We start from the raw sequence: 18257 nt of genomic DNA on the forward strand, positions 1-18257 counted from the left end.
CTGGATAGGCAGACAGACTTTAGAGCCACTGCAGGTCAAACCCTCCCCACAGCAGGATCTCTGAAGCTCAGCACCACTCACGTTTAGGGTCGGATCCTTCTGTGCGGGAGAGGAGAGGGAGAGGGATAAGGGGGAAAGGGGGGGCTGTCCTGGGCATCGTAGGGTGTTTAACAGCAGCCCCGCTCCACCCACTTAGATGCCAAGGAGCACCATCCTCTCTCCTCCAAGAGTGACACCCAAAAATGTCTCCAGATGCTGCCAAATGTCCCCCAGGGGCAAAAACGTCTGGGTTGAAAACCATTGCCCTAAAACAAATCTGTCACAGACCCCCACTGCCTGTTGGCCATCACAGACCCCCACTGCCTGTTGGCCATCACAGACCCCCACTGCCTGTTGGCCATCACAGACCCCCACTCCTGTTGAATATCACAGACCCCCACTCCTGTTGAACATCACAGACCCCCACTGCCTGTTGGCCAAGTACGGTCACTACGTGTTGGGCCAATGACAGCAGTGTGGCCTTGGTGCCGTTTCCCTCTTAATTTCCCACTACGGACTGTGTAACGTGCAAAGGAGCCGTAGTACGTGGTCCCTACACCACGCCCGGGAGGGGTGCTTCTTTTCTCCCACAGTGACCGTATGGACCACTTCCCTCTATTCTTCCCAAGGCATTGAGTGCCTCGAGGAATAAACTTCTAGGGAGAGACACCCACCTAGGGCAGTGGTCGGCAGACTCATTAGTCCACAGAGCCAAATACCAACAGTACAACGATTGAAATTTCTTTTGAGAGCCAAATTTTTTAAACTTAAACTTCTTCTAACGCCACTTCTTCAAAATAGACTCGCCCAGGCCGTGGTATTTTGTGGAAGAGCCACACTCAAGGGGCCAAAGAGCCGCATGTGGCTCACGAGCCGCAGTTTGCGGACCACGGCCCCACAGGAAGGCACTGCTGCTGGTCTCCAGACCCCTCTGTGAACGGGAAGGCTCTTCAAAGGTTGGCTGAACGAATGGGGAGAGGGAGAGGAGGAGGGGAAGGGCGGGAGAGAGATAGTGATTGTGTGTGTGTGTGTGTGTGTGTGTGTGTGTGTGTGTGTGTGTGAAGAGGAAATGTTCTAGTCATACTGTACCACCATAAAAACAAAAAATAATGGATGGACAGATGAAAGGATGGACTGAAGGACAGATGGACAGATGGAAGGACGGACTGAAGGATAGATGGACAGATGGAAGGACAGACTGAAGGATAGATGGACAGATGGAAGGACGGACTGAAGGACAGATGGACAGATGGAAGGATGGACTGAAGGATAGATGGACAGATGGAAGGACGGACTGAAGGATAGATGGACAGATGGAAGGACGGACTGAAGGATAGATGGACAGATGGAAGGACGGACTGAAGGACAGATGGAAGGACGGACTGAAGGATAGATGGACAGATGGAAGGACAGACTGAAGGACAGATGGACAGACTAATGGCAGGTGATCTAACGTCATAGTTAAGAGCATGGGCTTTTGGAGTCAGATGACCTGTTTGGTCCAAGCTCCTCGTTCACCTTCTCTGTGACCTTCTTAGACCCTGAGTCTTATCTGCTGATTGGGGTGATCACAGTGCCCGCAGCACACGGCGAGGCTTTCATGAATGCACGCACGGCACAGCGCTCAGCACAGTGCCTGGGACACGGCGAGTTTGCGATCATCTTCCTCACTAGTTCTTTAAAACAGGAAACAAGCCAGCGCGAGCTATTAAAGAGAGAGTACAATTTTCTAAGCTATAATTAGGGAAATGAAGTGTAAACATTATTTATTAGATTTTCCCAGCATAATTAGTTCAATGGCACCGAGTTCGCAGTGATGAGCAGGAGTGACTGTGGGGTGGGGAGGGGCGGCATTTCTCAACAGCAATGTGCTATGGAACAAAACCTACATCAAGTCCAGAGCCTGCACAGATCCCATGGACTTTTTAAGAAAACGAGAAAGAAAGAAAACAGAGCGTGTATCAATAAGAGGGGACAGGAGGTCACCGGTTGATTCCCGGTCAGGGCACACGCCTCAGTTGCGAGCTCGATCCCCAGTAGGGAGCGTGCAGGGGGCAGCTGACGATGTTTCTCTCTCATAGATGTTTCTATCTCTCTCCCTCTCCCTTCTCTCTCTGAATAAATAAAAACATATTAAAAAAGAAAATGTCAATGTGGCTTTGTGGTTTTAAAAAGAAATGTGACTTCCAGCTCCATCAAGAAAGTAGCCCAACAAGGAAGCATTACTGTCGATTCCATGCTCAGGGCGGGGAAAATCAAGACGGGGCCTGCAACACCTCCTCGCAAGGAGGCAAAGACTGCTTGCTCCCCAAGGCCTGCGATAGAAGAGAGAAGGCACCAGAAGCCAGCTTAAAAGGACAACCAAGGGCCAGGGAGTGGCAATTCGAACATCGAGAAGAAAATACAGTTAGTAACAGTTAGAGGAAACAAGCTGAGTCTGTAAAGGCCGTGAATATCAATGAACATCAAAACGAAAAGGGCAAGTGACATAGAAAGGGAAAGGGAATAGAACAGAAGATATTTTTCATCCACTTTAAGAAGCAGGGGAGGGTGGGTGGGTGTGACTCTTGTCTCTGCCACTGTCTGTTTGACACGGCACTGTCTGCCATTTCCGTACCCGGGGAGGCTGCCGGATAGGGAATGAGGAGGCCGGGAAGAGACAGAGAGCCGGAGGCTGTGGGCACAAACCACACCAGGTGGGAGGAGGGCCTGCCCCTGCCACGGGGCAGCCTGGTAAAGTCTATGCTCTCTTTTGTCAGAGAATCTGATCGATCCTGTCTGCGAGCTTAAGGGGAATCTAGTTAAATACATTTGTAATCAAATTTAAAGGTTTAAAAGACTTCAATAAAATTTCCAAGTTTCTAATTATTAGTTGTGGGAGCATCGGAATTAAAGTCATATACATATGTACAATTTTATACATATAGTTGTATGCATGCAACAATTTTCAATAGTTTGTCATTCAATACAGTTGAAAGGTGAGTAGACTACTAACAACTGAGGATCGAAGTTATGAATTAGGAGTTTGCCCCAAAGGGTCCCAGACGTGACAGATCTTGCCGCAGGCCACCTTCCTCCGTGGCCCCTGGTGATCAGCACAGGCCACACCGAGGCCCTAGCTGCCCAGTGAACAGCGGGTGGTTCAAGGCCGGCTCCCTCGGCCTCTCCCTCCTGCTTGAAGCTGAGCCCCTCGGGCCCCAACCCCCTCTGGAACGTGCTCCCAGTCTCCAGAGCTTTCCCCTCCAGGAAACAGTACGGCCGGCCTTCCATCCGTAGCAGAGGACAGACAGCCAGGAGCCTAAGACAGAGCGTAAGCCCCAAAGGGCCCTGGCCTTCCATTCCAGAGGGGGCGGCGGGGCCCTCATGAAACACGGCCTTCCACGCAGGCCTTCTCTCCACGTGCTACAGAAAATCACCTAACAGGATGCTCCTGCAGCATTCTTCTGATTTTTAAAAACATTGCGGCTGCCAGTCACGGAGCGCCCGCGGCAGAAGGAAGGCAGGCTGCTAACGAACAGCTTGCTGTCAACCACCTCCCAAACTGTCTCCACTTCATTTCGGGTGCCCGTCCCACCTCCGGGGGGAGGGGTGGGGGGGGGGGTGGCGGTGCTGGGGAGAACAAAGCCTGGCTTTCAGAGAAGACACCCCAAAGCAGGGACACAGCATTCGGTGGAGCACCGCGCAGCCAAGTGCCCCTGGCCTCGGGGTGGTTACTAAGTTCACCGTGTCGGAGAAGGGGCAGAGAAGGAACGGGGTTTGGACGGGCCGCACACCCAAGTCTGCTGCCTGCAGCCTGGGAGGGCCACTTGGGCACCTCACTCCTGGGACCCGCAGGTCACGTAGCAGATGTCACAGGCTCCCGAACACCAACGCCAAGGGTCCCCGATCATGCGCCTGCTGTGACTCTGGACGGCGGTGGCCTGAGCCCAGTGCCCAGGAGCAGTGGACGGGGTGCAAGCTGAGCCGTCATGTCAATTTCCCAGCTGGGCCCGTTCCAGCTTCGTCTTAAAGATGCTGGATGAACATGAAAAGGAAAACGGTCAATCTGTACGGAATCACTTGCCAAGCATTTTTGTTTTTAAAAGGAAGAGAAAAAAATAATGTTGGAATCGGGTTTGATGAGAAAGAATGAAAGCTGCCAGGTGGCAGGTGATGAAGTAAGTCTAGAGACCACGTGGATAAATCTGGCACCATGACCATGTGAGGCACCATGACCATGTGTGGCACCGTGACCATGTGTGGCACCGTGACCACGTGTGGCACCATGACTATGTGTGGCACCATGACCACGTGTGGCACCATGACCATGTGTGGCACCATGAGCATATGTGGCACCATGACCACGTGTGGCACCATGGCCAGGTGAGCACCATGACCACATGAGGTACCACGATCATGTGAGGTACCGTGACCATATGAGGCACGGTGACCACGTGAGGCACCAGGACCACGTGTGGAACCATGACCACATGTGGCATCATGACCACGTGGGACACGAGGACCATGTACAGCACCATGACCACATGAGGCACCGTGACCACATGTGGCACCATGATCACATGTGGCACAAGACCACATGAGGCACCATGACCACATGAGGCACCATGACCACATGAGGCACCGTGACCACGTGTGGCTCACATGTGGGAAATGACTGTGCAGCCAGGGCTCCTCTGCTCCCACCTTCAGCTCTGCAGACATCTGTGCAGCTAAAAGTAGCCAATTCAACACCGCAGTCGGGCCCAGCCTTTTCCCTGGCATCGCACGGACGTTTGCTGAGGCTGTGACCGTCCTGGTGCTGAGAGGGATGCACTCCTATGACTGGTCTTCAGTCCAGCTCACCAGCCACTTCCCAGTGTCGGATGTGGGCTCTTCTCAAATCCCCATTGGTCTCGTTGCCCTCAGTGAAGCAGACCTTTCACCAGCTCCCCTGTCTTTGTTCTTGCTCTTCAAGGTCATAGCCTTGGTGACAATTTGTACTTAATTTCATGTCATGGGGATGTCAAGTACAACGTTAGGGACACAGTCAATAATCCTATCTAATAAAAGAGTAATATGCAAATTGACTGTCACTCCAACACACAAGATGGCCACCCCCATGTGGTCAAAGATGGCTGCCACAAGATGGCCTGCAGGGGAGGGCAGTTGTGGCCAGTTAGGGGTGACCAGGCCAGCAGAGAAGGGCAGTTGGGGGAGACCAGGCCAGCAAGGGAGGGCAGTTGGGGGGGGACCCAGGCCTGCAGGGGAGGGCAGTTGTGGGCGATCAGGCAAGCAGGGAGGGCAGTTGGGGGAGACCAGGTCAGCAGGGGAGGGCAGTTGGGGGGGACCAGGCCTGCAGGGGAGGGCAGTTGTGGGTGATCAGGCAAGCAGGGAGGGCAGTTGGGGGTGACTCGGCCGGCAGAGGAGGGCAGTTGGGGGAGACCAGGTCAGCAGGGGAGGGCAGTTGGGGAGAACCAGGCCTGCAGTGGAGGACAGGTGAGAGGGACTCAGGCCTGCAGGGGAGGGCAGTTGCGGGGGACCAGGCCTGCAAGGGAGGGCAGTTGGGGGGGGCAGGCCTGCAGAGGAGGACAGTTGGGAGGGGGACCCAGGCCTGCAGGGGAGGGCAGTTGGGGGGCACCAGGCCAGCAGGGGAGGGCTGTTCAGTGACCGGGCCAGCAGGGGAGGACAGTTAGGGGCAACCAGGCTGGCAGGGGAGTGGTTAGGGGGTGATCAGGTTGGCAAGCAGAAGCGGTTAGGGGCAATCCGGCAGAGGCAGGTGAGTGGTTGGGAGCCAGCAGTCCTGGATTGTGAGAGGGACATCCCTCAAGGGGTCCCAGATTGGAGAGGGTGCAGGCTGGGCTGAGGCACACAGCCCCCTGTGCACAAATTTTGTGCACTGGGCCTCTAGTATTGTATTAACTATGTATGGTACCAGATGGGTACTGGACTGGTCAGGGATGATCACTGCATAAGTTATATATTAATAATACAGATCAAAGAGACTTAGAAATTGTCACCTCTTCAATCCCAGTAAACCAATTCTAGAAATACACCTTAAAGAAATCATGAATTGGGTGGACAAATGCATATGTAGAAGGATGTTCATATATGTGTTATTGACAAAAAATTAGAAACAACCAAGGTTCCTTATAATAGACCAAATAGTTAGATATAAATGATGGAATATTAAGCAACAGTGATTTTCAAGAATTTAAATGCCATGGGGAAATGGTCAAAATACACCATTAAGTAAAAAAAGCCTTATGTTCCCAAATATGTGATATGTTTGTTAGAAAGGAAAAAGCAACAACAAAAATCTCAAAAAAATGTAAGTAGTGGTTGCTAAATTAGTCATCTTTTTGTCTTTATTTTCCAAGTTATCTACAATCAGTGTGCTGTTATGACCAGTGTGCTGTTATGTTATTTCTAAAACCTAACTCTTTTAAAAACCACGTTCATTAAAAGGCCAAGCACTAAGGCTGAGATATGGGGTAGGCTCCATAAATCCATAAAGTAGTACCAAGCACCCCTGGTTTCTGACTGTGGAAATCAGAAACAGACACTGACGGATGAATGGGTGAACTTGTGGTGTGTGTGTGTGTGTGTGTGTGTGCGTGTGTGTGTGTGTTGTGTGTGTGTGTGGTGTGTAATGGAATATTATTCAGCCATAAAAAATTAGGCAGTCCCACCATTTCCAACAACACGGCTGGACCTTGAGAGCATTACGCTAAGTGAAATAAGTCAGACAGAGAAAGACAAATACTGCTATGATCTCATTTATATTTGGGGGGAAGAATTAAAACCCAAAACCAAACTCATAGAAAAAGAAATCAGACCCATGGTTATCAGAGGCAGAGGGTAGAGAGGGCGAATTGGAGGAAGGTGGTTATAAGGTACAAACTTCTAACCAAAGGCCTGGAGACCTTCCTGCGTTGACCCAACCCAGTGCAAAGTCCCTGGTTAGATAAGAAAAGAAAGTCAATAGTCCAGAAGACGATTTCACTCCCTTCGCCAGAAAACCTCAGCTGGAACTCAAACAAATCAAGTTCACAAAAGATCACGGGTGCATACCAGGCACTCGATAAATACTTGGCTGATTCATTCCGGCAAAAGCAAACAACGCAATGATGTCTCATAACCCTTATTTGCTTCATAACCTTCTCTTCTCCTTAGGAAAAGAACTGTTTGGGTGCCCTCATAGGCGAGTGGTCAGCAGATCATAGGCACCTGAGACATAGAGAAATTTCTTTTCTTGATCCATGTTCCTCAAACAAGAGTTACATAGCATGGCCCATGGAAAGAGGAACCAGAAGGAGCCGCAGCCACCTATACATCAACACGGCGACCTTCATGCCTGCTGTCTGCTGAATGTCACATGACTGAAGGTCTACAGCACAGCGTCATGCCCACCTGAGGTCAGGGGAGCGTGACCTACAGACCACAGGAGGGAGGCAAACTTCACAGGGAAGAAGGAAACCTCCCCGTGAATCCAAGCTACGTCAGGCTGGGCCTCCCTTGGAACACTGACCTTGAATGAAAAGTAAATTTTGGCCCGAACTGTGTCGCTCAGCGGTTGAGCGTTGACCTACAAACCAAGAGGTCACGGGTTTGATTTCTGGCCAGGGCACATGCCCTCGATCGCCAGTAGGGGCCGATCGATGTTTCTCTCTCATCGATGTTTCTATCTCTCTATCCCTCTCCCTTCTTCTATCTCAAAAATCAATAAAAAAATATTTTAAAAATAAATGTTTACTATATTGGATATATAGTTTATAAATTAATAAGCTACTGACATATTCAGAAACTGAGGGTGTGTTTTTTTCCATTTTTTCAAAATGAGCTTTATGCTTAAACTAGAATTTTTTTTCTCGTGTAGCTACTTGGAGAGTGGTTAAGAGACGGAGTCACACCAGTCAACCTAGGTTTGAAGCTCAGCACCCACCTTGCTGTGTGACTGAGCAAGAGCCTCAGTCTCCCCATATGTGGAATGGGGACAGCGAGACAACTCAAATCAAGGCCACTGTGAGGATTAAATGAGCGACACGTAAAGCACTAAAAGAAAGTCCCGGCCTACAGTAAGCACTAAACGCCGACTGTCATTTTTGCTTCCTGTTGGACCATCTAACTCTAACCGCCCCACCTCTATGGGCACATTTGTGCTGTGGGTCATGTTCACCTTCTGTGTGTCTCAGACTCATCAGGAGCCAAAACATCCACCTGACTGCGGAAGTGTTGAAATTTTTCTAAAAAGGCCATTCTACCGTATGGTCACATGGACACCCGAAGCTTCTTGCCTCTTCTCAACAAGCCAGGTGAGGGCCAGATTTCAAAGGCAAAGTGTCGTTTCTCCTCTCTGGAGGATGACAGGTAGGGAAGGGGATTGAGTTTTATCCCTGCTCTGATGTGTGTAGAAACAGCATAGGTGACTCGTTCATTCGTGGTCCACACCTGGGGAAGCTACTAGAACCCCCGGGGAGCCCCCTCATCGCCACTCACACCCACCACATAGAACCACGGCCCCAATCAGTGCAGAAAAATCTAAATTGAGGGAAGGGTGCTGTTATCTTCTCACACACCTCACAAATGACTTAACACACCTGTGAGTCACAGGGCTGTGAGTCACGGCATCTCCTGGGTTACACACGTGTAAACAAACAAACCCCAAACAGCCACCACAGACAGAGCATGGCTAGCCTGTGCCTCCCAGCGACCCTCGGCCAGGTTGGCAAGGCTCACGGGCCCTCCTCAGAAGAAAGGTGTGAAGACGAAACGTGGAGGACTGCAAGGAAACTAGCTGCGTTGTGGGCAGGTACTGAGACTGGAAGAAAGCCTGTGATTGATGTGCTTCTTTGTCAGCCCAAGAAATACCAACACTAACAACGAAGATATTTTCAAAGCAACGATGAGTAAGGTGATCGGTCAATGTGTCAGCTTCTCCTTCAGCACAACATGAAAATATCCGTGATTCCTACTGGCGGCCAAGTCACAGATTCTGCTAATACCCTTGTGCCATTTTCTACGCTCATAATGAAAGGAAACACTGCATTTCAGTTAGAAGCTAATGAAACTAAAGATGTACCTTTTCCCTTTACAAGTTCGCAGAACCCCTCCTCTGTCTCTCCAGACACTCTGGGGGTCCCAGAACTTGCCTTGAAAGCCTTGCTCTCGGGAGTGCTATGTTTAAGTTAACACCTGATCACTCGTGTCATCGGTATCTAGCAAATCCCTCTTTCGCTCTAAGCACGGGTACCACAGAGGAAAATACAGGATGACAGTAAGACTTGGATGCAACTGTACTCCAAGAACTTTCAGAGTCGCTGCTCAGTGCTGATCTTGGTTCCTCTGGTTTTATTACCATCTGTGTTGTCCCCTGCCAAATCTACCAAGATTTCTTCTATTGTTCTCTCTTAAAGATAACTAAAAGCAAAGCAAACTAACCACAAATAAGACGCAGGGTCTGGTCAAGTCTGCTGCTCATGGATTTTAGAAGCTGCGGATGGGTGCTCCGGGAGAGATACGGCGAGTCCCCCACGCTTCCACCTCCCCTAGAATAAAACCAGCCCCACCAAACGGTAGACACTTGACAGGATGACATGAGGCAATTCGTGGGAAAGTTCTCTGGAGAGAGTGAGACCGTGCCCACGACGGTGGTCCAATGACACCGTGAACATCGTGATGACTGATCAGCACGTCTGAGGGGGGACTCGGGAGCCTCCTGCGGCAGAAACAGCAGTGAAGCTCCTGCAGAATCTCAAGGTAGAGAAAGTAACACGCAGGAAATCTGCAAAAAAAATAATTCCGCTGTGAATTCTCCTGTGAGGCAGTCTGAAGGAACCAAATCCAAGCCTACCAAGGAGGTTGCTCTTGTCCCCCAGGTCCCTGTCAGCACAGACACTGGGAGTCACTTGCAAAGAGACGCCTGTATCTCCGAGACACACCGCAAGGCCCACCGCGCCAACCTGAACATGAGCACAAGCCCAGCATGCTTCCTCTCTGCCTTGCTGTGGATTGGCCTATTTTTATTCCCATTGAAACTGGCGATCCGCAGTGCCCACAGACAGACCGGGGGGCGTGTGTTAGTAGGAAAACTCAGGTCGGTTTAAGCAGCATTCCTTTCCTATGAACCTCTGATGAGAGAATGTGAACACGGCCTGAGAGACACTAACGGAGACACTGCCCGTTCTGACGTGTTGATTATAAATGATTTCACAAATTCACGAAAACTGAAGACCCGTCTATGGAGGAAATGACAGGAAACTTGACAGGTGCCGTGTAAGCCCGCTTTGAACCACGTTATCTCCAGGTAGAAGCAGGATCGCCATGCTTTTGAAGGTGACACAAGGATACACAGGGAGGTCCATGATGTCACTTTGAAAGGAGACTGGTCAAAGCCAAGGAGACTGGTCTGCCCCAGCAATGTCAGAGGGCTGCCGCAACTCTCTCAAGAGTGAAATGTTTCTACCAAGGCACCTCGTGAATGAACGTCAGGAAGATCACTGGAATGCATTTTTTAAATCGTGACTTTTTTTCAAGCCTGTAAAATCAGGCTCCATGCCCTCGTCATCACAAACACACTGAAAACCCCACCTAGTGTACTGCCCACCCTCCCAGGTGGGGCTCTGCAGCCCCCGCAGGCCTGGCTCACAGCCCCAGGGGCATTGTGGGTCTCCTGAAGGACCAGCTTCTGACACGGAAACCATCAGCCTTGGTCTTGCTATGTCATATAAGTACAGAGTGGCCAAGATGTTCCCCATATCTTGGGTTTAAATGCTGACACCCTCCTTCCCAGTAAGAGTTTCTAAGGACTCAGTGGTACTTTTGGTTTGGAGGGGTAATGGGAGCACTTTCAAATTCTTCTGTACAGTTAAGAGAAAGTCGGTTCAAATGGAAATTTGGGCCTGGCCGGTTTGGCTCAGTGGATAGGGCGTGGGCCCACAGACTGAAGGGTCCTGGGTTCGATTTTGGTCAAGGGCACATACCTCAGTCACAGACTCATTCCCCAGCCCAGGTCAGGGTACATGTGGGAGGCAACCAGTTGGTGTGTCTCTCTCACATCCGTGTTTTTCTCTCTCTGTCTCTCCCCCTCCCTACCACTCTCTCTAAAAATCAATGGAAAAATATCCTTGGGTGAGGAATAACTAAAAAAAAAAAAAGGAAATTCGTATTTGTTCCCCATAACTCTAAAATTTCTCATCAGAACACTCAAACTCCAGGCCTTTTATGGGACTAAACCAGGGGTGGGCAAACTTTTTGACTCGAGGGCCACAATGGGTTCTTAAACTGGACCGGAGGGCCGGAACAAAAGCATGGATGGAGTGTTTGTGTGAACTAATATAAATTCAAAGTAAAGGAGCGGAGGGGAGAGCAAGAGAACCGGATAGAACAGCCGGATCCGGCCCGCGGGCCGTAGTTTGCCCACGGCTGGACTAAACCTTACAGCCATGCTTCCTGACCACCTTTCATGCCAGCTAGGCTGGCACAGGCCTTGTAACCAGGAGGACCTCAGGTGAGGCTGGCTAAGAAGAACTGGTCGTCATGGTGCCCCGCGAGTGGATCGACTTACGGAAGTACTTCAGCGTCTCTTCAATTTGCTCGGTCGTGAGGTCAATGTTGGCGTCTGGAGAGATGAGGGGGGTGTGGAGCCAGTCGTCGTGGTCATAGCCGTAGATGGTGTCGGCCCTCAGCTTGTAGTGGGGCAGCTGCTCCTCCAGCAGGCTGATGATCTCGACTTCCGGCAGGTCGGTGCTGTTGCACACGTCTAGAGGGAAGACGGAGAAGTGAGAGCCCACACCTGGCGACGTCCTTGCTGCTGCTCGTTAGCTAACCTTGTGGCTGAGAGCAGGTACCTCTGGCTATTTCCCCCCGGCACGGAGTGGCCAGACAGGGCCACATCAAGGGTCTTTATCAACTCTAAATTCCACTCTCACAACTTAGAATTGTGCACGTTTAGTGCCAAACACTGCCTGCAACAGTTCCTGCCCCTTAGCTGCCCACTTCCTGTGAAGAAAAGGCAAAATCCTGTGCCTTCAGCGTCTGGGCCAAGGCTTTCTTTCCAAGCCTTCCTCTGGCCACTCTCTCTCCATCACTCCTAGCTTAAGCCAAACCAGTTATAATTTCACCAAGATGCCTACCTCCTTTCTGCCGCTCTCTTACCATTCAAGCTGTCCCCTCCACATAGGGTCTCGCTTTCACTTCACTCATTCATTCATTCATTCATTCATCTGTTCACCCACCTACATTTCCTTCCATGCATCCATCCAAACATGTCCTGGGTACCAGAGACACAGGAGATACAATGGTACATGCAACAGCCATGGGCCTGCCCTTGCAAAGCTTGGGTGCTCATGGCCTTCCCACCAGGAGAGCACTGGGTGGCTCTCCATCAAGGCACAGCTCGAATACCACCTCTCCTCTGGCACACTGGTGCTCTGAGCACTGTGGGCAGAATTCAACTGTCTTCCCGCTTCCATACAATCAGCCCTCCACAGCCACAGGTTCTGCATCCGCGGATTCGGCCAACCACAATGGAAAATATTTGGGGCGGGGGGAGGGGAGTAGTTACACTATTGCTGATGTGTACTCTGTGGTTAGGCCTACAAAGGTTGTATCTGTACTGAACAGGCATGGACTTTTCCCCCTTATCATTATTCCCTAAACAACAGAGTGTAACAAGTACCTCCATAGCATTTATACTGTATTAGGTATTAGGTATTATAAGTAATCTAGGGATGACTTAAAAGTATAAGGGAGGATGTGCGTAGGTTATCTGCAAGTACTATGCCATTTCCTATAAGGGACATGAGCATCTCTGGACTTTGGTATCTGAGGGGGTCCTGGAATCAATCTCCCACAGATACCAAGGGACCATTGTATTCACAGCGTTTTATCAGAATGTCCACAGCTGCACTTATGAAGTTCTGTCTTCTTCTAGGTATTTTAGTATCTGACTCATCTCCCTGTGAGATGGCAAACATCTCACATTCATCGCACCATCACACTCAACATCTCACATCATCACATTCCATACAGGGTTGTCCTCAATCCACCCCACTTTCCTGGCCCAGACTCTGCTCAGTGGCTGCGAGATACTGCCTATGACGGTGATTCAATCCATACAAAGCATATGAATGCAGGCCTTTCATTAAATCATAAACAACCTCAAGATGTTCCCAGGACCAGCCTTACACAACTTCCTACCCCCCCGGAGGAATGAATTAAATAAATGCTAATGGGTAGCTATCAACTGATTCTGGCATCAATCACTGTATCGGCCCATTTCACAGAAAGTACTTGGGATCCATGACGGTAAATGACCCATGTGAGCAGCGGTGGTTTTGTCGGCCCATAAAAATTAAGGTGCCCACGGCGCACACAGCTGGACCAGAGAGAAGAGCTAACTGGGGCTAGAAATGAGCCTTCAATGAGAAAAGCCATTCACAAGAGAAGAATACAATGGGGTCAATTCTTAAGAAGGTGGTTGCACCAAGTTCCTGTCTTGAAGCAGAAAACAAAGATGGTGGATCCGGGTGGAGACCAGTTCAGTCTCCCATTCCTCTTGAAAATGTATGAAAGGATGGGAAAAACAAAAACAAAACAAAAACACTCTCAAGAGAAATAAAACCCAATAGCAAGGGAAAATAAAGAGGAGATGCCGACAAGAGATCAAAATTATGGGGTATTTCTAAAAGATGGAGGTTGGCATCAAATTAAAGGAGAAAGGACCAGCCCTGACGAAGCGCACAGAGGAAGCACACGCAAAGGCTGGGTAAGTCCCGGGTGCTCCAGGCCGGGGAGCCGAGAGAGGGAGCAGGAAGGCCTGGGCCCCAAAGCAGCACAGCAGGGAGGCCCAGTCCCTGTGCTCCTCTCCTGGCTCGAACCCAGGCAAAGAGGGCAGCAGGGCAGTGACCGCAGGGCTGCTCATGCTCACTTGACTGTGGAGACACCTGTGCCCAGAAGAACAGCTAGCCAAAGGCTTCCCCCAAACCCCTGTCTCTTTCCTGTTCAATAAGACAGCCACACAGCCGGCTGGTGTGGCTCAGTGCTTGAGCATCAACCTATGAACCAGAAGGTCGTGGTTCAATTCCTGGTCAAGGCACATGCCCGGATTGAGGGCTTGATCCTCAGTGGTGGGGGCGGGGTGGGGGGGCGTGCAGGAGGCAGCCGATCAATGATTCTCTCTCATCATCAGTGTTTCTATCTCTCTATCCCTCTCCCTTCCTCTCCCTCTCAAATAAAAATCAATAAAGACATGTTAAAAAAAAAAAAAAAGACAGCCACCGAGCAGGCAAAAAATATATGGGATCACAGGTGGAGAGACCAATGGTTTCCCTTTGGGCAGGAGCCCAGTGAGGTCACCTGGGGGCTCCCCCCCCCCACTACCTTCTCACTCAATTCACATGCAAAGCTTCACTGCAGAACACTTCAGCTAAGGAAGCCCGTGGTTTGTCAAGAGCCTAGGACAGTGGTCGGCAAACGCATTAGTCAACAGAGCCAAATATCAACAGGACAACGATTGAAATTTCTTTTGAGAGCCACATTTTTTAAACTTAAACTTCTTCTAACGCCACTTCTTCAACATAGACTCGCCCAGGCCGTGGTATTTTGTGGAAGAGCCACACTCAAGGGGCCAAGGAGCCGCATGTGGCTCGCGAGCCGCAGTTTGCCCACCACTGGCCTAGGAGAAGGGCTTTAAGTAGGAAGTGAAGACATTCAGAGGTTTAGCTGGAGCTTCAGGGCAGCTCTTCCCTCCTGGAAGACAACAGCTGGACGCTTGGGATTCTCTGCCTCCCGTGGGAAATGTCCCAGCGGGCACACCTGGCATTTCGGCCAACGCTGCCCCTGGGCGGAGTTCTATGTCCTCCCCTCGGCCACAGCCAACAGCCCCACCTCAAGACGGAAGGTATCTCCTACTTCTTCTCATCTCCCACTCACATCAAGCACCATCTGCAAGGTTCCAGACGGACCCATCGTTACGTTTCCTCCTCTCACCATCCCGGGCGAGGCCTCGTGGCTAGAAGGCGGCTGCCAGCTGACGGAGGGGACTCGGGGGCATGGGAGGCTGATGCCTAACTGGTGGCACCTCCGCGATAAACACGGACCTGCTCCCTGGCAGGCAGTGCCAGCCCCTCCTAGAATGGGGAGTAGACCCACCTATTCCTGCACGGCACACCCACACACCAGACTGGAACCTTCTGGTGTCACTGCTACTTGCTGGTGGGGAAGGCAACGGTTCCAAAAAAAAAAAAAATCCCTTCTAAGAATAACGTGTCACTTGTGAGCACGCTGGCAGCTGCTCAAACGCCGAGACTTGACCTTCCCTTCCATGTCTCCAGGGCTGAAGGTCAACCTGTTTACAGTGTGGGTCCCCGTGCCCAGGGGATATTGCTTTCCTGAAAGCATATGATGACGACTGAGATAAAGTGTCAAAAGGTGAGGCTGTGCCAAAATGCCTTTTAAAAAACCCTGTATATTTTATTTTTCTATAACGTGACCAGCCACATAAACACTGGCAAGTTTGCAGCTGCCTGGAAGGTCCAGAGAACTAGGGCATAGGAGAGGGTTACAGAGACCGCTCAGGGAGCTGCCCTTGGCCTTGGCCACTGGGCCAGAACCCCAGGACCTCCTGTAGACGGGACGCCACAATTGGCTCATGGAGAAGACACATCCGAGGCCTGAGATTGGGTAAACATGGGATGAAAGCCTTCCAGAAGCCCCTGAATCCTGCTTCCCCCGCACCAAACACCGGCCAGGGGCCTTCAGAGTGTCCTCCCCTCACCCCGCTCCCCGCAGTTTGACACATAGATGTCTGTGCTGTTTCACAGATGAGGAAGCTGAGATTCATAGGGACTGTGGAGGACCTGCTTGCTGGTCAAGGTCACATAGCTGAATAGGGGACAGATCCTGTAGGAGAACCCTCAGCTGTCAGGAGAAAGGCTGTATCCTCCCCTCTGCCACCTGCTGCCCATCTCCTGGGCGGGCAGACCAGAAACGCCGGGGGATTCCCAGGGTATTCTGAGCTGGAAGTGTCTATGCCAGACATGCGCGTTCCATGGATACGGTAAGGATGTTCAGTCACACACACGGACGACTGAGGGGGTGTCGTGATGATTTCCCTTCCAGAACCAAGAACTGAGGTGCCGTGTCTGCAGGACCACGAAGGATGGGGCCTGAGTAGGACAGCCCTGCCCCCCGCCCCCGGGAGCTTTCTCAAGTCCCAGGTGGAAGGACCAACCTGGAGGAAAGGAGCCCTCTGTGCTCCTGACGGCCATCACTTCCCAGAGCCCCACCTCACGTTATTAACAAGCGACAGAAACATGTTCTCAGCCCTGACCGGTTTGGCTCAGTGGATAGAGCGTCGGCCTGCGGACTGAATGGTCCCGGGTTGGATTCCAGTCAAGGGTGTGTACCTTGGTTGCAGGCACATCCCCAGTGGGGGGTGTGCAGGAGGCAGCTGATCGATGTTTCTAACTCTCTATCCCTCTCCCTTCCTCTCTGTAAAAAAAAATCAATAAAATATATAGATATTTTAAAAAAATGTGTTCTCAGCTAGGTCTCCAATGAAGGGCATCGGCCTCCTGGCTGAACCTGGTCCCAACAGGTTCTTGGCTCTGGCAGACCTGCAGCAACAACCTGGAATCCACTAACCGCCCACCCCCACCCCAGCCTGTCCGACCCATCAAAAGGCCAGGCTTGCCCGGCCAGCATGGCTCAGTCGTTGAGCATCAACCTATGAACCAGGAGGTCACGGTTCAATTCCCAGTCAGGGCACATGCCCAGGTTGCAGGCTTGATCACCAGTGTGGGGCATGCAGGAGGCAGCCGATCAATGATTCTCTCTCATCATTGATGTTTCTCTCTCTCCCCCTCTCCCTCTCCCTTCCTCTCTTAAATCAATCAAAAATATATACATATTTTAAAAAGATACTTTTTACATCACAGTACTGTCCTACTTTATGAAAAAAAAAAAAAGTGTTTCATGATTCAGCCCACACCTCCTTCCTAGCAGAGGTTTTCCAATATCCAATTCCTGCTCCTCCCTTTTGATCATGGATCCCACGCGGTATGGCTGGGCACATGGCCACCCCAGCTAAAAACTACATTTCCCAGCTTTCCTTGCAGTAAGGTATGTCCATATGCCCATAGGTAAACAGAACGTCCAACTCATGCCCTTTCCAACTGTGGAATTGGGGAGATGGGCTGGCCCTGGAGCCATCTTCAACTGCAGCAGTAAAGGCATCACCCAGGGGATGACCAGAAGGACTCTGGGTGCTGGAGCAACCTGGTGGGGCAGAGCACGCCTGGGCTCCTTTCCACGTGGCCTTTTCAGAGAGGAAGAAACATCTACTGTATGAAGGCCACTCCCATGTCAGTCTCTGTTAAAGCAGCCGAGTCAATACCCAAACAGCCTTCCTTCTCCAGCTCAGCCTCCGCGATTTTCTCCAATACCGCTTCTGTTAGCCCACAGCAACTCCTCACCATTCCCCAAACACGCTTTTGCAGAAATATTGGGTTTTGCGCCAGCTGTTCTAGCTGCCTAGAATGCCCTTCACTGCTCAGCAAACTCCATCCCAAAGTATCCCTCAAATGTCACCCTGCATTCCAAGCTGCCTTTGCCCTCTGTTCTCCGGCTACAGACTGAGTACATTATTGCACTGCAATGTTAGGTTTCCTACGGTCTCCCCTCCACTAAGCGTGAGCCCCTTGGGAGAAAGAGCTGTGGATCACCCACCTGACATCCAGCCCTTAGCACTGTGCCGGCCAAGGGAGTCAGCGAGTGTTGGATGAGTCATGGAACAAAGGGAGAAAGAGTCAGCAGTGGGTGACAGGTCTGGTCTGTCAACCCCCTGTCCAGGATGGGCACACGCCAGCCTTCAGCGGGGGGAAGTGGAATTATGGAGTGTCAAGGTCTCCCCAGGCCCCTGGCAGAATCACCCTCGGCCTTCGTCCAGCATGGAGGGAAGTCCAGTGCAAAGCGAGAGTCCCCTCGACCACTCAGCAGACACTGATCTGACCCAAAGCCCGCCATGCTTGTGGCACCACGTTGAGAGCAGCACATAGTGGGTCTCTTCACCTCTTCAGAGCTATGCCCCTTCCTAGGCTTTCTCCCAGGCAGAAAGTTTGGAGTGGATCCTCCTACCCGAGGATGAGAGCTCCCTGCAGGGCTGCCCTGGAGGTGGGAGAGGGCGCTGGGCCTGCTCAGCACCCACTGGGACTGTGTCCACTCTCTGCCCGACTTGGACT

The 18257-nt window shown here is 51.2% G+C and overlaps 1 protein-coding gene across 2 annotated transcripts in view; it reads right to left on the bottom strand.

The window, feature by feature from the left end:
• The window catches only part of TRAK1 (trafficking kinesin protein 1), a gene marked incomplete at its 5' end in the record, with an annotated part of 100658 nt that overhangs the window by 60370 nt on the left and 22031 nt on the right, over positions 1-18257 (bottom strand). For both annotated transcript variants that reach the window (XM_080672616.1, XM_080672614.1), the window contains one exon: positions 11582-11776. The remainder of the gene's footprint in view (positions 1-11581; positions 11777-18257) is intronic.

This window comes from Plecotus auritus, assembly GCF_963455305.1.
Source record: "Plecotus auritus genome assembly, chromosome: 6".
NCBI lineage: Eukaryota > Metazoa > Chordata > Mammalia > Chiroptera > Vespertilionidae > Plecotus > Plecotus auritus.